We start from the raw sequence: 22,841 nt of genomic DNA, 5'->3' as shown, positions 1-22,841 counted from the left end.
TTTTAACACCTTTATCACTTCTTTCTTCTTAAAGAGAAAAAGAAACAAACAAAGGCCACACCCTGGATTTTCCCTCCTTAATAGTACAGAAACATTTTACTCATTCAGGTTTTACAACTCAAATCAAATTCTAGTTGACAGCATTTGTTTGTGACTTCCAGTGCCATTTGTTTTCTTTCTCAAAGATTCAGAGAATCACCTTGACCCGATCCCATTAGTATTAAATGTATTAATGTATTATCAGTAGTATTAGACACAGTGTATAAATATATTATTAGCAGTATTAAATTAGCAACTCAGCTGGCTGGTGGGGACTACATTTTCATCACAACAAGCACCCCTGTTCCAAGGAGATGGGTGAACCAGGTGTTGCAGTATAATACCCTGACACGAAGCATAGTGGCAGAAGCTGTCTGAGCCAGCATCAGGACACAGCTGAAGTGGCTTGCAAGCAGATTCACATGCCATTTGGTCATTCCCATTACAGGGCCAACAACCTCAAGCAGATCTGCCACAGCCACCCCTGTATCTGCCCAGAACCACAAATTAGTGGCCCAAAACAGAGCTCTGAGGAGGCAGTGCCTTTGCATTGGTTCAGTTCCCCTGGCTGTCAGCCAGCTTAGAGCAAGTCCCACAGGTAGAGAGAACCTAAGAGAGATTGGAATCAGGCCTCCCATCGGTGAGGCAACCAATTTCGCTGGTCTTTTCATCAGTCCCTCAGGGCTGTTTTCACTCTCTCATGAGAATCTGGAATATAGTTATGTAAAAAAGATTCCTCACCCTTAATTAAAATAAAGTTCACATGCACACCCTGCTGAAGGCAGCATTAAAAAAATTACTTCCATGAGGGGTAAGTCACTTGTAATTAAAAAAAATCTCATTGTGTACACAAGGGAGTGCCAAACACTTGCCAGCCACCTGGATAATTGCTTCCTATGAAAAGCTGCAGATGAGAGCCCTGGGGAAAGGAAGGGTCACAGAGACTCTTGCAAAGACAAGAATCTCGCAAAGTGCAAGCGGGATTTACCCTGCATGGGTGAGCACTTGAAAGCCTGTCACCAAATTCCACCTATTCAGAGGCTACAACAGCCCTTTCTTCACAGCACTAGCATGATCTTTCATCTGTTTTAAAATCTAAGCCCATCTTTTTTAATCAAAAGTTCTCTGGTTGTAATAGCATGAGAGCTGATGGATGTTTCATATTCAGCTCTGCCTGCTGACTTTATAATTTAAACCTAACCTATGTTCCTCCTCTCCATCCCATAAGGAAAAGTCTCAAACATTTTAGCAACTTCTTGTAAGGCAGCCCATTTCTTTGACCCTTTTAGCTGCCTTTCTGCAATACCACTGTGTCCTGCAAAAGATGCGGAGACTGGAAATGCACATCACCCACAAGATACGGGTGCATCAAGCATTTATACCAATGCAAAATTATATTGTTCATCCCTTTCCTGATGAGTATCGTGGCTTTTTTGGTTGCTGCTGCAGCGATGTTTCCCTCTCCACCCAAAACAGTGAAATCAACCCCAATTTTTTTACTTCCTATTATTCATGTTGCTTTCAAACCATAAAACAGCCTTTCCTCCAAACTTGTACAATCTTAAGATCGTGACAGAAGTTTTCTGAAAATCCAAATATATTACATCCACTTGAACCCTTTCTTACTGACACCCATAGAACTCCAGGGGGTTGGGGCAGCAGGATTTTTCAGAAGCGACAGGGACTCTTTCCCAATAGTTAACATGTACCTACATATTCAAAGATTCTTATTACAGACCATTCCTGGTAGCATGACTCTGGCATACTGTTCCCAGGATCCCCTCTAGAGCCCTTTTTATAGATGGGAAGCACATTGGCAGCTCCCCAGTGCTCTGGCACAGCAGACGTCTGTAGTGATAAATTATACAGCTTGGCCAGCAGTTCTGCAGCTTCAAACTCAAGCTACTCAGGACTCCTCATTGAACACCATCCAGTTCTGGTGACTTATTAACATTTAACTTACCTATTTGGTCTAATTTTTCCTTTTGTATTTATCATCTCAAATTAGTTTCTTGATCTACTGGCGAAACAAAAAGTGCACTTCACATGGGAATGTCCCCAATACCTCCAGCAGTTAAGACTTGATATTCTCTGCTAATGCTTTATCAACTCCATGTAACCTTTGACACCTCTGACATCAAGCACTCCCCAAGATGCCCTAATCTTAACAGATTATATCCTCATGTGTGTAACATTTATGTCCTAGTGGTTATAAAAAGTGATGTCCTAACATCTCAGAAGAGAATCATAGAACAGAATCATAGAATAGATTGGGTTGGAAAAGACCTCCAAGATCTTGAAGTCCAACCCTTGGTCCAACTCCAGTCCCTTTACCAGATCATGGCACTCAGGGCCACGTCCAATCTCACCTTAAAAACCTCCAGGGATGGGGAATCCACCCCCTCTCTGGGCAGCCCATTCCAATGCCTGATTACTCTCTCTGGAAAGAATTTGTTTCTGATATCCAACTTAAATTTCCCCTGGCAGAGCTTGAGCCCGTGCCCCCTTGTCCTATTGCTGAGTGCCTGGGAGAAGAGACCAACCCCCACCTGGCTAGAACTTCCCTTCAGGTAGTTATAAGGGCAGTCCCAACAGACTGTTGTGCTTTCCTGCTGTCCCCCTCACACCAACCTGTGCCCTGGCACCGCTGTCACCCTGCTTTACCTTTCTGGTGGAGGCGTCGGATACCACAAGAGATCTGTAAGATTGAACTGTGTCACCATGCCAGCCCCTCTAAAAAGGGTGGAGATCCAAGCATCAACAACATGAGTTTGGGACAGGAGCTACTGAGACCTAAGGAGCAGCTTCTGTTTAGGCTTTTCCTGACTGGGAAGGCTGACACAAATGCAAAGTAACTTTTGTGAAAGGTGATGACATTGATAGATGCCATCCAAGGTGCAAATAACTGCGACCTGGCGGTTTGAAGGCTGAACATGAGCCCAGTGTGCCCAGGTGGCCAAAAAGGCCAATGGGATCCTGTCCTGTATCAAGAACAGCGTGGCCAGCAGGACCAGGGCAGTGATCCTTCCCCTGTACTCTGCATTGGTGAGGCCACACCTTGAGTGTTGTGTCCAGTTCTGGGCCCCTCAGTTCAGGAAAGATATTGAGGGGCTGGAGTGGGTCCAGAGAAGAGCAACAAGGGTGGTGAAGGGACCGGAGCACAAGTCCTGTGAGGAGAGGCTGAGGGAGCTGGGGGTGTTTAGCCTGGAGAAGAGGAGGCTCAGAGGTGACCTCAGCACTGTCTAGAACTACCTGAAAGGATGTTCTAGCCAGGTGGGGGTTGGTCTCTTCTCCCAGGCAACCAGCAGTAGGACAAGAGGGCACAGGCTCAAGCTCTGCCAGGGGAGGTTGAGATTGGATATCAGGAAGAAGTTCTTTCCAGAGAGAGTGGTCAGGCATTGAATGGCCTGCCCAGGGAGGTGGTGGTTTCTCCAAACCTGTAGGTTTTTAAACTGAGATTGGACGTGGCACTGAGCGACATGATCTAGCAATCAAAGTGGGGTCGGACCAAGGGTTGGACTTGATGATCTCGGAGGTCTCTTCCAACCCAACTGATTCTATGATTCTGTGAACTGCAGATCTTAATGCTTTACTGACTGAAGTACTAAAGCAGGAACTCTCCTTGCTGCCACTCTGTTCCTCAGCAGCACATCCTGTAACACTCAAAAGGTTCAATGAAAATGGCCCTTTTGGATGAGACTGTGTGCGCAGGTGCCTGCCTGCACAGGCACTTGCAAAGCGGAGACTCCAACAGTTTCCTTCTTCCACGCCCTCCGTTCCTTGGCATTTATACCCTTCAGAAACCATAGCAGTCCTGCTCTCCTCCTCACTTTATAAAAACTACACAAGTATATAGCTTTTATCTTCCTCTTACGTCAATCCCTCCAACCCCAAAGTCACTTCTGTTGCTTTTCTTCAATTTCCTCCTGTTTATCTGCTAGAAAGTAACAAAGATCAAAGGCACCATTACATCAGGGAAAAAAAATCCCCCCACCCCTCACACTGATTATCAACATCAGACCCAATTTTCAGAAAGATATTTAAGAGTTTTTAAAAATACTTTACCAGCTTAGGTGCCAAATCCCAACAGTTTCCAAGGGAATCAAGCACCCACGCGCTTTCTGGATTCCCAATAGATGCCTACCCACATCTTTCAGTACGTAACCACATGAAACACTACTTTTGTTCTCAAGGTTAGGCTCTCAAGTGCTGCTAAGCCAGTCCCTGAATGTTCCCACTGAAACCCATAGGCCACTGAGAGAGTTATGTCCCCTGGTTAGGGAGGAGGAAAAAGAAAACAGAAGAGGAAAAAAAAAAAGAACACAAATAAAAGCAAAAAAAAATAGAAAAGAACCTCCACAAGTTTTTTTTTTGTTTTTTCATGCCCAGCAGATCTTACCAAATACCTGCCAGATGAAAGTTTTGTTTTCATCTTGCCTATGAATTCTAAGGCACAGATGTTACCAAAGTCTTTCCGCACATATTGCAAGATATTCAGAGATAAAGTGACATTTGCTATAGCAGAAACCTGTTTTCGTGTTCCCCTCTGTGCCTGCTCCTTTTCTGTTTGCCCTTGACACCCACATGACAGAATTAAGCATATTATGTCTCCATCATAGCTCACTATGAGCCTTTACATGCAGTGTTTAGATGCAAGGTAACAAGGAATCTCAGCATCTCCATGAAAAAGCCACCAAACATTTGTACTAGAGATGATTCCTTCATTGTAGCATTTTGACTATGAAGTGGAGGACTGACAAGAAGGGGAACACTTGAGAGATGGGCTGATTCCAATGGGATGAAGTTCAATAAGGCCAAGTGCTGGGTCTCTTCTCCCAGGCACTCAGCAATAGGACAAGGGGGCATGGGCTCAAGCTCTACCAGGGGAAATTTAAGTTGGAGATCAGAAAAAAATTCTTCCAGAGAGAGTAATCAGGCATTGGAATGGGCTGCCCAGAGAGGTGGTGGATTCCCCATCCCTGGAGGTTTTTAAGGTGAGATTGGACGTGGCCCTGAGTGCCATGATCTGGTAAAGGGACTGAAATTGGACCAAGGGTTGGACTTGATGATCTCGGAGGTCTTTTCCAATCCAATTGATTCTATGATAGGATTATTTAATAAATTTTGTGTGACTGGCAGCAGCATTAGCAACTTAATTCCATCTTGGATTAAAACTATGGTTCCAGCTGGACACTACTAAGAAGTTTGGCCCAGCTTATAATGTGCTGGGGAAAACATTCCTTCAATTCTGAACCATCTTTTCAAGATTCAAGAATATATATAACACTTACATGACGCAAAGACTTATGCGGGTAGGTGATGAGAAAATCCCAAAAGTGCTCTGCTACATTAACAAATGAACCTCCTGGGCAAAGCCTGGAAGTCCCTATAGCATGGCAGGGACTATAGACATTATGCCTCCATAGAGAATCAAAGGATACAGAGCAACACAACAACAGGAGTGCGGAGAAATACGGGATCCAGTTGTGGGGTTTAGTCAGGCTCTTTCTCCCAAATACATTTATTAAAGACAAAGAACCAGCTACAGAAGACTCAAAATTGATGGACTGACAGAGTTGAAGCTGTTCAGCCTGGAAAAAAAGAGGCTCCAGGGAGACCTTAGAGCCCCTTCTGGTACCTAAAGGGGCCCTATAGAAAGGCTGGAGAGGGACTTCTCACAAGGGCATGTAGTGACAGGACAAAGGGGAATGGCCTTAAGCTGAAGGAAGGTAGGTTTACATTACATATTAGGAAGAAATTCTTCACTGTGAGGGTGGTGAGGAACTGAAACAAGTTGCCCAGAGAGGTTGTGAACTCTCCACCCCTGGAAGTCTACAAGGCCAGGCTGGATGAGGCTGTAAGTTGGTCTAATGGAAGGTTCCCTGCCCCTGACAGGAAGGGTTGGAACTACAGGGTCTTAAAGTCCCTTCCAATCCAAACCATTCTATGGTTCTATGATTCTCTAAAATGTATTCTGTACCAAGGACTTTCAGATATGCAGCATAGGCAGTCCCATAAGAGCTGACTGGGCAGGTGCTAGAGGTTCAGAGAGGTTGGGGACAGAGGAATGTAAGAACAAAATAACAAGCTGTATTCAGCGGGGACCACAACAACAGAGTAAAAAGGCACTTACTTGAGGGCCAATTCTGAGAAGCCACCAGATCTCACCATCTGTCTTACAGTCCTTGCTTCCAGCTTTCAAACCCACAGGCAGCTCCATGATCTTTAATATTACACCACAGCTACCTCCACTCATACTGCTTTGCAAAGTTTCCTGCCAGGTCAGCCCACAGCCAAGCACTGAAAGGGAAAAGCACACTTGCCTTTGGATGGCTGTGTGCCACGATGAGCTCAGCTGTGTCAAGCCTCATCCTCCGATTGCAGCTTCTAAAAAACCCAAGTGAAGAGCTCACTCCCAGCAGGTGGAGAGAGATCCCTCCCATCCTTTCCTCATGCACTCAGCCTCCAAGAAAATGCAAGTTCAGAATTATACTTTTAATGTTAACTTTGAGTTGACCACATCAGAAGGAAAACAGCTGCCAACAGCCACATCCTTGCTTTGTAGTTTGGTGATGGGGGGGGCTGGTTTGAGTTAAAAAAAACCAAAACAAAACACAAGCTTCTCATCTGTTAGTCAAGAAGAATGCTAAATTAACCACAGATTCTTTCCTCCCAAATTTGTAGTTAGTTCATCAGGAATTTAGGATCAGAGTCCCCACAGAGTGGTTGAACACTCTTTATGCAGAAACTAGCACAGGTTATGCTTTATAGAGAAGGCCTTCACTGCTCACCCCATTCACACCCCACTGAAAAGAATAACACGGCTCACAAGAGCCCCACCACAGAAGGGAGGCACATGAATTCATGAGAAACAGGGAAGACAGACCACAGAGATCACACATGTTCATCCTATTGGATTTTAGATTATTTACCTATAGCTACAGAAGTGCAGATGGAACAGAATCTCAAGCCTTCAAAAACAAACACAATTACACCATACGGTGGATGAGATCACCTTGTTGAAGTCAATGCTCCTCAATACTGAGCCAAAATAACAGGGTGGGATTCAAAGAGCAACTGAACATCACCAGAAACACAAGGCATCCACTGTCATACTGAATTTAAAGCTTGATTACAGAAGCAGGTATGATGTTAAAAGCAGAAAGCCAGGTAAGATTTTGCTTCTCAGGTTAAGATTTAAACTGCACATTTACATATTTCATGCTGCCACATGTCAGCATGTGATGAAATGTTTTTGAAACAAACAAAAAAAGCTCACATAAACATTGTTGGTGGCATTTGGACTAGCTCCCAGGATGAATTAGTATTGGATCAGAAGGCAGGATGTAGCTAGTCTGAGAAAGCACTGACTCTTAAAAATAACAAAGATCATCTAGAGTAAAATTGATAATGTGAATTAAACAAAGAAAAAAAATATTCTGATGACCTCCTAGTGAACTGCAGGAGATAAAGGAAATCAAGCTGAGATCATCTTAACATTGGTATTTTTCCAACGTAGCAAATAACTTTAAAAGAAGACATTGCACACAAGAAAAGACATTTTTGGTCAGAGTAAATGACTAAACTCTTACAAATTTTTCCAGCTCATCATTTCTGAATGTTTTTTCTTTTGCAACTCAAGGACTAGTTTCAGGGATACACAAACCAAATGAAAAAGCTGGCACACTGAAGTCTACAAGGTAATGAGGTTTCTGATCTACCCTTGCAGCCTTCTCCTGCCCTGTCCCCACCAAATCCCCTCTTCGCCATGAGTAAATTGGAGACAAGACTGGGAGGGGGCACTGTTAATATGAGCTGGCAGGACACTGTTTCAGCATGTGAAAGCCAGAAGCCCCACTATGACAGTGCAGTGAGTCACTTGATGACAAGTCATTGAGGCATTTAGAGACTGATTTTGAATTCTAACAAGTGACACTGTTTTGCCTCCTCTAACTGAAAGATGTGCTTTTATTGAACCTAGAATTCAAACACCGCCTGTGACCGTCTGCCTCCATTTCAAGGCAGCCTACACAGGGAAATATATTGTTGTGTTCCACTTTCTGGCTTGCAGCAGAGCCCTGAAGGAATCCTGAGTTGTTTGCTTTCTCTTCGTGAAGTCCCGCCTTTGCCATTTCCAGTCCTCCCCTCACCTCCTCAGTCTTTCTAAAGGAAATCTACACATTAAATATTTCCAGATGTCTCATTACAAAAACTACCTGCCTTGATAGAGCAAGGCAATGCATGTAAGGTTTCTTCCCCTATTCAGTCTCCTCTCAAACTCTTAAGAAGATGCTTCTTACTGGGTTGGAGGACAAAATATTTTACCTCCCTGCTGTTCATCTGTGTTTGCCCAGTATCTTCAGGATCACAGAACCAGGAGGACTCTGTTTCTCATCAGTCTTAGGAGTGGCCAGGGAAAGTAAGGATAGGCAGATGAACAAGATTTCTGTAGAAAGGCAAAAGGAAAACAAAACACACTAACAAATAAGGCTTTAAGAGAAGTAAGCAGGAAATTGAAACACAGAAAAGAAACCAAAAAAAGAGGAAGAACACAAAAGTTTGTTCCCCCACAGACACTGCAAGTTCAGTATGGCTGTCAGGACTCCCAGAAAAAGGCAAGAGACACTAGTCTGTCACCAGAGTTACAGCTTCATCAAGACAAAGTGTCAGTTTAATTTTAGTCATACTCTTCAAAATCTGATTTAGGAACATAACCAAGGGATTAAAGCAGGCCTGGAAAAGTACTTCCAGTCTCGCTTTTTCAGAGTCTTTTGGCACATCCTAAGGTAGTGGATGAGACTCCTGCTGCTTTTTGTGTATTTGGTACAGCGTTTTTACTCGTTCTCTCTGCTACCAAGGGAGTCAAAAGCATATAAGAATTTATAGCACACACAAATGTAAGAGACTACAATTGTTCCCAGACACCTTATTACCAAGACACATAGGCTGATGCAAGAACAAGAAATTTGATGGGCCAGAAATTAAAATACAGATTTTTGTAATAGATTAACATAACTGTAAGACAATACTTATCACTAGTGCTGCAGTTCCCTCTCCTTCCTCCCCTCTTAACTTTAGGCTTTCTTTAGACTACTCAGTGGAGATTCCAGTGATTCTAGAGAATTAAGTTATAATGCTAATACACTCTTAACATGTAGCAGGTATCCTCACTTCCTTACCCAAAATTAGGAACTGGAGGCTCAAATCAAAGCCTCTGTGTGCCTAAACCTCATTATTTAAGTCTTCAAGGCTGTCTTCAAGTTTCTGTCATTCCTCTCTACAGATAGGAGTGGGAGAAGTCTCTTTTATGTGACACATATTTTTGCATAGCTTTCACATCTCCAGAATCTTGGAGCTTAACAGAAAGCACCAAACACCTTAACACACACCCACAATGTGCCTATTACTTGACCAAAGAACTTAACCAATTACTTTGATTATCAGAGAGGGGATGGTTTTGATGAAGGGCTCTGTAGCATTATCACTATACATTTCTAGGCCTCTCCTTTGAGTTCAGCTCCCAGAGCTTTTCTATCACCTCTGATCTGTAATCACGATGCAGAGAAGCAACACTGAAACTGAATGCACACCTTATTCCAAAGCAGGATGAGAACAATGGCAGGGCAAAACGTGAACGTGAATTATAAGCATGTGTTTAACATTTTGTGATTAAAGAGGAGAGATGGTGCTCCTGGGCAGTGTGGCAAAAAAATTCAAACTTCTGTGGCAAAAAGAAATAGCAGTGATCATATCCATGAGAAGTGTTATCCACCCAACAATCATTCCAGGATCTTCGTCTTATGATTTTCTCTTCCTCCAGCCTCCCTCTTGCATGGAAACAGTATTCCTAGAGCAATTTCTCATTTCAGGAAGAGTTGCCATGAGTCAAGTGGCTAAAACCTTCCCAAGCAAAGCCTTAATCAAAGACATTATTAAAAATAAAAAATCACAATACTTAGAAAAGCATAGGAAGTCACACTGGAAATTCAGCTTTAATTCATTTCAAGGTCCACAAGGCAATTAGATCCGTGCCTGAAAAGTCACACATGTATTATATACATATTTCTGAAAACAAGGAAAACTTCTACAATTTCCCTTTTAGGAATAACATTCCCTTTCACATACTTTTCCTTCAGTTCCTGAGCTTGAATAAAAGAGTTTTCTGTCTGTGTGCTGTGTCTTGAAACAGATTTATCTGACTTGCTAAAAATTGGCCAGTATGTGATTAACTGCCTTTTAATGTTTGACCCTACCTACAGCTACATTAGTCCAATTATACACTTATTTGGATCACTCTCTATTCAAGCAACCTTTTAGGACATCATACTGTGACTACATCTTCCAGTGTATTAAAAACAATAGCCTATTAAAAATAAAACACTGACGAACTTAGGCTCCATTAAGAGTTAACACATTCTATGGTTTGAGAAGGAAAATGACATTACAATTTGTCTTGAATGAGGTATTCATGAAAGGACAAGACATATAAATTGTTCTATTTCCAGAAGAACTGCAAAATGTAATGGGACTTTTATAATTGAGTGTGTTATTAATTTTAATGAGCTAATCAATATTGCATTTAGAATCCTGATGTGTCTGTTGGCTGCTAATCTCTCTCTGCACACCCTGGTCTTTGCAGCTGTTACCTGACAAACCCACATTCTGTTGTGAAGGGACACTGGGGTTCAGGTTTGGGTGACCAGCTTCATGAACAAGAAAAACAAAGGATACAGTATGAGCCTGGCCTCACTTTTTTTCCCCCCTCTACCTCAACACACGCTGGTGTTAAAGAGCTCTGTAACCACACCAAACACTGCACCTTACACAGAGGTTATCCCAGAGCCTTGAGCTGAATGGATCTAACAGCTTCAGTAATACACATAGAATTGGGAAAGGGGGGGTGGAATATTCCCCCCTTCTGCTGCTGAAGGAAGAAATCAGCTTTTTGAACTCTGGAGGCACATGAATTCCACATTCAGCTGTGACTTCCAGCTTCTCCAAAGCATGGTTGAAATAAGACATTCTTGAAATACCTACTAAAGGCAAATCGTAGAATCATCCTTGCACAAAGCCTTCAAGTTGAACTTATTGGTGAAACCACATAATGTTGACTTAGAGATAGCTGGGGAAATTAAATCAGTTTTACAAAATGAATCACTTCTCTGCTCTTTCTACAGAAGAGTCTAGGTTAAGTGGCCAAGCCACTCATATTTTAAGATCAGCAGGGAATGTGCACTTGGGATTATGTGGGTACAAACAATAATCTGTGTTGGAATTTCTTTATGCTAAAGAAGTGATAAGGTATTTCACGTTACACTGTATGTAAAAGGGGAGAAAAACCATCTGAAGCAAGTCCCTGGTTCAAATAAAAATATTTCTCACTCCAGTTCTTATTTCATGAATACAATATAAGCCCTGAGAAACAGCATCATCTAAAATATTTGTGTGACATTACAGTCATTAAGGAAGTTGCTAATTCAAAGTCCTACTGATGCTTAGAGAAAGTAACTCAAAGTGGTGCTGTGCCACTTTAGCAAGTCAGTCTGGCAAACTGCATCCTAACCTTTTGTATTTGCTTTTCTGTCTCTCTGCTGCCATCTGTAAAGTCATCCAATGACATCAGCTGTAAACCACGGACAGACACACTGTACCTACACACATCAAGCCTGCACAAGCAGCAGATAATGCCTGAAGGTAAACTTGGAAGATTCCCCCATCCCAAAAACACACACAATGTAAATAGCAATTATTTTCCTCTCCCATTTTCCTTTTAAATTACAGGTGGACAAACTTTATGGAAAAATAAACAAAATAAGGCCTGAAACAAGACTTTAAACCCCACCTGCATGCATCATTTACTTGCCACTTGATTTCATTTTAATCCCACAGCTACAGGCCCACGTAGACCAAGGAATTGTTTGCAGCTAGATGTCATATATTCAAGATAGTCACAATACATTACATGCACTGCCTCTCACATGGCAATTGAGATCACAAAGGGCTACTTTGGTAGAAATTATTTCTTTTCAGAAAGTACATTTAGTTACTGCTTCTGCAGTCTTATGAGTTGCCCTGATTTTCCCAGATTAGGACAGATTTTCTATACCATTAATTTTTTTCCTCCTCCTTTTTTTAAACCTCAGATGATAAAAGGATGTCTGGTTCACCATCACTTTACTTCACTGATTCTAGGCAGGAAGTAGGAAATAGATGGTTTTAAGGCAGTTACACCAGCTTAAGAGTAAACTAAACTAGCTATACAGCAGGTCCAAAGAGTACATACAGATTGCAAGAAGGAAAGAAACCAAGGAAGGGAAGTTACTGTTTAACCTGCTTCCCAGACTATATGCAAGAGATTGATAGTATATGAGTGGAAGCTGGAACGCTTGGATTGCCAGCCTAAAAAGGTATATTAGTACACAAACCAGAACTGAATACTTTGAAGAAAAAGTCAAATTCCCACAGAAATGCACATACCAGAGGGTTGTTTTTTTTGTTTCCTCTTCCCCCAACCCAACAAACAAGTGATAAAATGAAGGGAACTGGTGAAAGCGATGCTGCTACAGTGCTTTTTCTGGTGGATTTCTTAGCAATAGTGCCTGCATGCATCCCCACAGTGATGAGAACAGCTAAAACTTCTCTCAGCTACCTACTGCCACATACAACACAACACATGGAAGACAGAGGAGACCAGGGTAACTACAAGAGGAATCAGCATTTTTAGAGTGCAACTCTCTGACCTATTTTAAAAACGCCTACTGGAGGATAATAAAAAGCACATCCTAAAGAGCATCATGTGCCTTAAGCTCAGAAACGAGTATCTGATCCCAGTGACTTAGGTGCCACATCAGTGAGCACCTGCCGACAGTCCCAGTTCTGCCAGCCATTCTCATCTCTGGGAACTGGGGTGCAAAGTAGTTCCTCCCAGGTCAGAGCTCTACAAGCGTGTAAGAGTCACGCACTGGACTATTTTCTCCGTAAGAGCAAGCCCTCAGCATCAAGCAGAACATGCTTAATTCTCCCCAATTCCTTATACAGGCCAAGACATCAGACTGAGAAAATCAGTTCAGCTCCTTGCCAGGTACAGAAAAAGGCTCTTTCACACAACACAATTCTGGCATACAATATTCTCTTGCCTTCCCATTGAGGTAAAAAGCCAACAAGAGGTATTCCTGTACCTGTCAAAGGGCTAATGAGTGACTGGGCTTCAAAGAAATATGACTTTTATTTTTAATAAAATAAAAATAAAACTAGTTTCAGTCTGTGTCTTGTACCTCCTGATCCAAACCGGTCAGTTCCTTTACAAGTCTATTTGCTTCTGTTATCTTGCTGTTGACAGGATGAACTATAAAACCAGACCACTTTAAGGGTGGAACTCTGGATCATTTCTATATTTTGCTTGAGAAAAGTCTGTTTCAGCTCTATGTGGTTCTGTACCCTCTTTCAAATATCAGCAAACTGGACGATAACAACTAGCTTTAGAAATTACAAAACTTCCCACACTAAGGAAGTGAGACAGGGGCACAAAAGGAAGAAAGAAAGAAAGAAGTCACACTGCAGCTCACTCACACTTTAAAAAAGACAAAACACTAATTAGCAAACTAGAAGAAATTCTTGCAATAAAGTCAAAGCTGAGAGAAAAGGCCTCCCTTCACAGACCTGGAAAAGGATAATCAAACAGTTCTTTGACCTCTCAGGCAAAAAGAGCCAGCATCAGTTTACAATACAGCGCAAACAAGGCATTCATGACCACGATAAAGAAGCAATCTATTTTGACTTGTGGCAGTTACACTGGACTTGTCACATATTTCATCCAATATTGCCATGATGCACAGAAAAGTATGAACTACAAGCCTTGCTTTTCCCAATTCTTTTTTTCTAGCAACATCCAGAGCACATAATATACCCTAAAACCAGTAAAAGCATTCTTGCTGTCAGGACACAAGAGCATTTTGTTCTTTGATTTAATTTTTGATTTTCATTTCCAAATCAAAGAATGGTAGTTCTATCACCCCATTAAAAGACGCTGGTCCTGTCTCACAGGACTCCAAAAGGCTAAAAAAACACCCAGCTTATCAGTCTCCAGTTTTAAGCTCCAGCTTTGCTATACAGTAAAGCTGAGGACAAATCCTGTCCCATGGCACAAGATGGGCAATCCGGAGTTAAACAGAATCAGTATTCAGACATATTTAAATTCCCACCATACCTTCTGTTCTCTGTGCAGAGATGAGTTTCACTTCTCTGACTTATCCACAGAAAACGCACAGCAAAAAGCAATTTCCAAGCATCCACTGGACACGCACAAACTGTTCCACCAGGAAATTTTTCCAGTCTTACCCTAAGAAGCTGTGAGCAAGACGAACACACCCACACTAGGAGTTACTAGAGCAGCAGGGAGGAAGATGCTCCCTGCTTGGCCAGATAATGTGTGCAACCAGGAAACTCCAGGTAAGGAAAAGGCGGACATAGTTCAGGGAAAGGCATCCGTAAGGCACTGTACAAAGAGTAATTGCAAGCAAAGAAAACAAACATTCTTTCAGTCTGTGCCCGACACAGCCATTCCACCCAACTACACTACCTGCTTTCACTTTGAAAATGAAAAGCTTGGCTAAGTAAACAGCTTTTACGGTTGTTCTTACACACACACACACACACACACACACACACACCCCTCATACTTAATTACCACACAAAGTAGACGCCTTACAGCCGGTAACAGGTCCCAAGCAAAGAGCCAGGTTTTGACACTATTTATAAATCTTGTTCCTGAAGAAAAAACTCCTGGAGGCAATGTCGGAATCAGGCTTCAAGTAATGCTCAGCAGCAGCAGATGCACCGTGACACACATACGGATGGAGCTAGCTATTCCCAACAAACATGAATTTTAAGCCCGCTGGATAACAAAAGCAGCATGAACAGGGATTGCAGGCATGGAAGAGCTGTGGATTGGGGTATTTCCATGCACAGTGGAAGGCGGCAGCGCTAGTGCTGCTCAGGACTCGTCCTGTTGGTGCTGCCTCTCCTTCGGGCTCCCAGGAGCCTCCAGAGGTGCCACCCAACTCCGATGTCCCCTCACAGAAGTCAACTTTGAAGGTGGCTGAACTTGAGACCTTCCGAGGTCCTTTCCAACCTAAATCATCCCAGGATCCTAAGTTCAGCTTTGCTTTGAAGTACTTTTAGCAAAAAGCCACGGTTTCGCACTCACACGCGGGTGGAGGGGCTGCAAGACAAGCTCCCACCTCTCCATCCCTCCGCACCAGCCACACAAAGCCTGGGGCTTCATCACCCCACCGCCCAGCACGGGACCAGCTCCTCAATTCTTTGTGTTCGCCCGAAGCGCCCGCCCCTCCACGGGCAGCCTGGACGGGGTGCTCGGCAGAAACTCTGGGCTGAGCCCCGATTCGCACCCCAGCTCTGCCCCGGGACCCCGGGCATGCGGCCCCGAGCGGCTCCCGGGGGCAAAGCGCGGGGGCTGCGCACAACTCCCTTTATCAAATGAATGAGCCGGGGAGGCAGGCGGGGGAAGGCAGGCGGGGGAAGGCAAGCTCGGTACACCCCCTCTAAAAGAAAAATAGAAGCGGGGACGGGGGGAAGAAGAAATAGGAACCCGCCGCTCAGCCCTGTACAAACTTCCCGGTTACCAAACAAGCGAGGAAATCCCCTTCCCCGGCGCGCCGGGACTCACCTTCCGCCCGCCGCAAGGTGCTGCCCGGCTCTGCCCCGGCTGCGCCCGCCCCGCTCCCCGCATCGCCGTCCCTCCCCTCTGCCTCTCCCACCGCCCCCATTGTGGGCCCGGCACCGCCTCCCGCGCCCTGCCCGCCGTCCGCGGCCATTGGCCCTGCCCCAAGGTGGGCAGCGGCTCCGTGGGGCAGGGGGGCAACTCCGTCCCGTCCCGCCCGGCGCCGGGGGGCGGCATCGCCGCGGGGTGGCCCGCGGTGGGAAGTTGGGTTTTTTGGGGGGAAGGGGAATGGTACCTTCGCGGTGCGGCGGATCGGGCCCCCGGAGCGCGGCGCGGCGCGGCGCGGCGCGGCTCGGCTCGGTGGTGCCCGGGGAAGGGTCGCGCTGCGCTCCCGCCGCGCTGTGGCTGCCCCAGCGCCGCTCCCAGCGCCGGCCGAGCCCCGCAGGGCTGTGGCGGTCACCCCATCCGCGGAGCTGCCAGGCGGGGAGGGATCGCCCGCAATCCCACCCTGGGCGAGCGGCGCTGCTGTGACTTCATTTGTGCTCCCCGTATCGCGCGGTGCTATCGCGGAGCGGCTCCATCGAGCCGAGCGCTGCGTGCGCGCAGAGCCAAAAAAGGCAAGAATAACATGGGCTCTGCCTCGCTGCCGTGTTGCACAAGCCGAGGCGTCTATACCTTATATTGCCGGCATCCGGGTGGTCCCTCTCCCCGCCATCCAAAGCTTGCTGAAAACTTGTCACCCTGGTTAACAGGAGTTTTGGGGTCCGCGCGTGTGCTCTGCCGGGAGGAAAAGAGGAGGGATCGCACTGCCCGAGCAGCAGCAGCGCTCCGGGAACACAGCAGAGCACGGGAGTACCGAGATGGCACTCTGGGGACGTGCTCTCGAGATGTACAGAAGCGAAATGTTGAGCGAAGCAGGTAGATAAAGGCAAAACAGAGACAAATAATACAGGTCACAACCCTAGACCTGCCTTTCGTACCGACACAATCTTTCACTTCCTCAGTAAGTTTTAAGACAGCGCTGCCACAGTCTTGCCCTTCCCCCTTGCAGCAACATTTCCAAGTTCCCGTGTTAAGTTTGGTCGGGAGCTAAACCAGCAGAAAATTAACATCGCAAAAGTAAACAAATGGAGGAAGTGCGAATGCGAGTCTGGGACTGATAGAGCAGGGCTGCCACAGAGCTGATTTCAATCAGCTGAACCTGCTGCGGAATTTGCACACTCGGAATCACTTCCCTCTGTTGGATACACTTAAAATTGGATTCAAACTCACGCACACAGGCATGAGCTCCCCCAGGCACCGTCTGGCCGTAGTCTGTCCTCTGGTTGCGTTGCAACATAAAGGTGTTTATGTGAGTTCAGGGTAGTATATCAGTTTCTTCACTTCAAAGACAGCCACAGGATCAGCCCATTATCAGGAATCCCACAGTTACACGGGAGCTTACAGGATTGCTGCTTTGGGGGAACTGAAGCAAAAACCAGGCAGCTCAGCTTGAATGCCAGATCCATAAAGGGGCACCATCAGAGCTGGAGTTAAAACCCAACAGTTACTCTTCAGCCCTGAACTGAGACCTGAAGAGTAACCTCCTTTTGTGTCATGCTTGAAATCCCAAAGCCTTTTCAGAAACAGGGATACACCTTGATAATTTTAAAAAATGAATTTTGAAGCCACACAAGAGAATACTCATAAACATGCCTTGTTTGGCAAGTTACTTTGCCAAATACATCCATTCAATCACATGGAGAATGGATGAGTAAGACAATTGCAAGGGTTGACCTAAGGCCTGGTCCATATACACCTGGTGTACTGCACCCTACTCAGCCTTAATGAGGCCGCAGCTGCAGCACTGTGTCCAGTTTTGGACTCCTCAATACAAGAGACACATGGAGCTCCTGGAGTGGGTCCATGGAGATCTACAAAGATGGTTAAGGGACTGGAGCATCTCTCTTCAGAGGAAAGGCTGAGGGAGCTTCAGCCTCGAGAAGAGATGACTGAGCGGGGACCTCATCAATGTCTGTAAATATCTGAAGGGAACATGTCAAGAGGATGGATCCAAGCTCTTCTCAGTGGTGCCAAGGAATAAGACAAGAGCAAACAGGCAGAGAATGATCTACAGGAAATTCCACCTGAATATGAGAAAGAGCTTCTTTATTGTGCAGTGGCCACACTCTGGAACAGGTTGCCCAGAGAGGTTGTGAAGTCTCCCTCACTGGAGATAGTCAAGAGCCAGCTGGATGCAATTCTGTGCAACATGTTCGAGGGCAACTCTGCTTGAGTAGGGAGGTTGGACCAGATGACCCGCTGTGGTCCCTTCCAAACTCACCCATTCTGGATTCTGTAACTCTACAACTAGAGCCCCTGCTCCAGCTGTATTTATATAAAGGCACTTAGAGCGGCTTGAAATAACCAGGACTTCAATTATAGGTGACTTTAAAGCCGCTAGAAACTGGGAAAAGACAGTCAATACACAGGTTAACTCAGTTCAGAAATTCAATTACACCTCTGTAAACTCACTGCCAAGGGTTCTCAGCAAAACCTTCAGAACTGTATTCTTCCATTTTGTTATTGGCCTACTCTGTAGTCATGTGGAATCCCAAAGAGATATCCTGAAGGGATATTCTAGGATTATGATACTTACAGTTTTCTGAATTTATCCAAATTTTGAAATTTCTTTGTCTGAAACTATTGCTGGATATTTCAGAGGGAATTCCCAAACAAAAGGAGGAAGATGGCCATGAGCAGTGTAAGAATGGGATACAAAGCTACTACTACAAACTAGAATTTGGTACTTGAGAAAGGAATGAGTGAAATGTAAATCATTTTATTTGCATTTCTAAGCACTCAGAGCAAAGTGTTCAGGGCGGTTAAGGGAAAGGATCCATCTTGCCTTGTTCTCAGGTTAAAGTCAGATGGCCCTTTTCCAGTACGGACAACAAAGGGATTTCTTACACCTCAGAAAGGTCTCCTGTGTTTGTGGGAAGAAGTCTGGCACCAGGCCTCAGCCTCAAAGACCAACTCTATAGAACAATCAATTTTACAGTGATCATGTAAGAATCATCTTTTCCTTCCCTTCAGACACATAGCAGAATGAGCAGGACAGCAGCTATAGGGCATAGCCTGATGATTTCTTCTTTGTCAGCAGTACCAGTATCAACAGTTCTTACTCTGCTGTGCATCTCTGTTCCTGAGCTATTCCCTGCACTGTGCCAGCACAGCTATTTGTGCAGCTATGTAAGGGAAGGAATCAAGGAACTGGTCCACCCAAGATTTTTCCTGGGTGGTTTCAGCCAGATCAAATCCTCAGATATTTTGGCTGACACAAAAAAACATATGTAATCATAGAAGTTAAAACTTAGCTGAGGGACAGTAACTTATTAGGATGTACCAACTTAGTTGCCTGCAATAACCCTTCCACTCCTTTAATCTGCTCTATCAAATAGAGACAAATTGGCCACAGTCTATAAGGAAGAAACTAGAATTTATTAATGACTTGAAAACTAATTACAAGTCTCTAGGTCTTAGTAGACAAAAAAGGGGGGAAAGAGGAAAAAGGAGTCCTACAGTTATATAATACACAATTACAAAGTTCCTCAGCCAAAGATTCACTGCAAAGATGCAGAGATAGCAAGCACTAGCAAACAAAATCAATGGTGATGGTAGGTCAGCATACTACTGCATGGAGGTTTCTCACCCAGTAAATCAGAAGTCAATTCAGCAAAGTAATGTTGTTATAGTGGTGTGAAGTGATGAAGAAGGCAGACTATGATTCATCACTGCCCTACATATCATATAAGCTTGCACAGCTCTGCAAAATGTATGTAAAACACTTTCAAATTACAACTATATCCTTTTCATTTTGTCCAGATAATACAGCAGACTAAAGCAGTGAGGAATGTGTTTCTGGACATAAATCTGTGATGCACAAATGTTTTTACTAAACAAACACACAAAAGCACAGCAGCAACAATTTTTTACTTCCTCAGAAAGTTTTAGGGTGTTGTAGTGCCAGAAAAGCAAAGTAAAAAATAACAAAAGGACAAGAACACCTGACTAGTGAAGAGGGGCATCTGGTTCTCATCTTACATTTCCTGATACTAGATGGGATGTATTATCTATCACAACGGAAGTTAAAATCAGTTCCAAAATGTATACAAGTAGCACATTACATCCACTGCGTATTTAACGTGGACATGCACCTCCTACCATCCTGGAGAAAGGTTTACTAAGATTACTACTGCCTAGGATGAATCGAAATACAGGAACAGGAACCAGGTTCACAGTTGTAGCGAAGCTGGCTTTGGGTTACACTTGTTTGATCTTAGCACTGAAGTCAAAACCCCAGCTTATGCACTGCCATTTCTCAGTATTTGGCTATAGGCAGTCATTTCACTCTGGATAGATGGTTAGAGTGCCATACTGTACATGTTCCCACTTGCCACTTAGTCCTCCATTTCTGTACTGAGAGTACACAGTGAAGGGCCAGGATCTGTCTGGTACAGTTATTAACAACAGTTATTAAAACCTGGTACATTTTTTTCATCCTTACATCTCAAATAACTCAGATTCTCCCTAAAGATTAGTTTCTTGTTGGTTAAGTTACCCTGTAGTTGACTGAAAACTCAGAGGAACCTTCATGCCCTTCCAATTTTAAATCATCTCTTACTGCTTCACTGAAGTCCTGGAATCTTGCAAAACCTCTGGTCATGAATACACTTCTACATTCCAGATCTCCTTTAGCCAGGAAATTGCACAGAGACAGCTAAGAGTGCTCAGTGCTTTGGTGAGCAGTCAGCAAGTCAGGGTGAATACTAGGGAAGCCACAAATTTGATTCTGGAAGCCTTGTGTATCTCTGGAAGTCATAAAATACAGATGGGCAATGGCTTAACAGTGAGGTCAGTCTTTGATTCATTAGCTAACAGCTGGATTTAAACACATATATCTGAGTTTTGAGGCACGCTGCTAATTCAAGCTTCAAAACATGGTGGGGATTTTTATCCTGTACTGTGATTTTCTTTGAAGTTGTACAGGATCCTGGTTTTGGCTGAGATTTTCTCAATGCTCTAAATAGTGTGCTTTATGAAAAAATATGTCCAGCCACTGGTAATCTTAGGCAAAAAGCAAATTTAAATGTCATAAGCTCTTTTTTGTGGTTGGGGCTACAAGCTTGAAACACATTGGGTCAGTCACTGGAGCTACACAAATTCCAGGGCCTGACCATCTGTATGTTAATCCTACATTGTGTAGGAATCTGTGGAAATGAGTGCCATAACAGAAAAGTCTGCTTTCAGATATTTAAGGCAGCATTGACATGCTCCAAAAGCAGGAACTAGACTTAGAATTTCCCCTTTCAATCTCCAACTGCAGTCTGTGCTTCCCTGCAGGAGAACTTCCCTCTGCCTGCAGTCCAAAAAGCCCCTATCCATTCCTGCCCCTGTTCTTCTCCAGCTGTTTCTTGGAACATCTAGTCCTACTTCTCCTTTCGCCTCTTCCATGCCCTGGCCTTATTTCATCACTCACCTCACTTTTGAAAGTCCCTTCTCTCCCTGATCCCACCAGCCAGCCTAAGGTGAGGATATACATATGGTCGAGATGCTCCTTTAGGGATCAGTATTCCATCTTGACTGAAAAATCATAGAATCCTCAAAAATTATTGGACTGGAAGGGACCCTAGAGATCATGTCATTCCAACCCCCCTGCCATGGGCAGGGACACCTTCCACTAGACCATATTGCTCAAAGCCCCATCCAGCCTGGCCTTAAACACTTCCAGGGTTGGGGTATCCACAGCTTCCCTGAGCAACCAATTCCAGTGCCTCAGCACTCTCATAGTGAGGAACCATGACAGCAGCTCTGCTTTACAAAATACAGGCAGCTGCAGACAAAGAAGCACCCAGGGAGAGCAAGAGGGGCACTGCTGAGAGGTGTAGGGGGAGGGAGAGGTCATAAATGCTGCTTATTCACTTGGGCCTCTGGAGCATGAAGGAATTGCTGACAGTGAGGGAAGTGTGGAAAGTAACACAGTAACGGCAGACAAACATCTCAAGCACATGAGAGCCTGTCTCCCGACTGGGAAAATACCTGCAGAAATCACTGGAAAGAACTACCTGTGGTGGCTGGCTCTTACTCAGCCACCAGTACAAGTGGTCCTGGCCTGCAACACTGTGTGGCAGAGCCTTTTTAGAGCTGTTTGGGTGACTGTCCCGGCCTCGGTGTGAACAGGTTCTCTGGAGCATCCCAGCCCCATGACTAACCTCCTCTTCTCGTACAAAGAACCCAAACAACTCAACATTGCCCAAAATGTAAATTTGCTGCCTAGAACAGGTTTCCCAACAGACAAGTCTGTGACAGGTTTTCCTTCCAGAATTCAGCTTACAGAGTTGCAGTGGTTTTATAACAGATGCTGAGAATCACCTTTCCATTTATTTTATTGTGTTTTACTACAGACCGATGATGAGATAAATCCTCCTCTGTGAGCATGTGGAATGACACAGTAGAAATGGATTTACACATAACTTGAACTCAACAACTCCTGCTAAACCAATAAGAAAACCAGAATAACATTTCTGAAAGTGATATTAATACAAATTATTCAGAACTATGTTATTTTTTAAAATTTATTTTACCTGTAGTGGGGAGAAATAAAACTAGAAAGCTATAACATCAAGAGGAGACTACTCTGAAAGCGTGGAAAAACAAGACTACAGTAAACTTATCTTTCTTTAGGGACTCCCCAGGTTTGATGGGCTGTCTTATGAAGAAAATAATAAGAAAAATAATTTTAAACTCAATTAGCTTTTCCTGTCGTTATTGATTTTTTTAAAGTATGCCTCTGGAGAGCTTCCACTTTCAGTATCAGGGCTTAAAAACAAGGCTAGGTAATGCAAGAGACCTTCTGAATGAGACATCAGACAGGGACTACTAATCCAGGGCTTTTTATTACTCAAAACCTAACAAAAGCAGCTCATTTTTTCTACACAGAAAGTCTTAGTTGCATGGGAGGACACTCTAAACAGAGGAGGGGGAGCCCTGAAAGAGATTGTGACAGTGTAATGGTACAACAAGATTAGATTCTTTGCTGTTTTGCTGAGCTTATTCAAACTGAATGACTCGGAGGACCTGATCC

The 22,841-nt window shown here is 44.2% G+C and overlaps 1 protein-coding gene across 12 annotated transcripts in view; it reads right to left on the bottom strand.

Moving 5' to 3' along the window:
- The window catches only part of PAK1 (p21 (RAC1) activated kinase 1), a 73,026-nt gene extending 56,294 nt beyond the window's left edge, over positions 1–16,732 (bottom strand). For 3 of the 12 annotated variants that reach the window (XM_071557096.1, XM_071557101.1, XM_071557044.1), the window contains exon 1: positions 15,725–15,752. The gene's annotated coding sequence lies outside the window, so the exon portion shown is untranslated. The other 9 variants (XM_071557055.1, XM_071557114.1, XM_071557073.1 and 6 more) reach the window with 7 other exon arrangements.
- Positions 16,733–22,841: the final 6,109 nt, after the last annotated feature.

Source organism: Pithys albifrons, chromosome 1 (assembly GCF_047495875.1).
Source record: "Pithys albifrons albifrons isolate INPA30051 chromosome 1, PitAlb_v1, whole genome shotgun sequence".
NCBI classification, from domain to species: Eukaryota; Metazoa; Chordata; class Aves; order Passeriformes; family Thamnophilidae; genus Pithys; species Pithys albifrons.
This window is presented reverse-complemented; position numbering and strand designations above follow the sequence as displayed.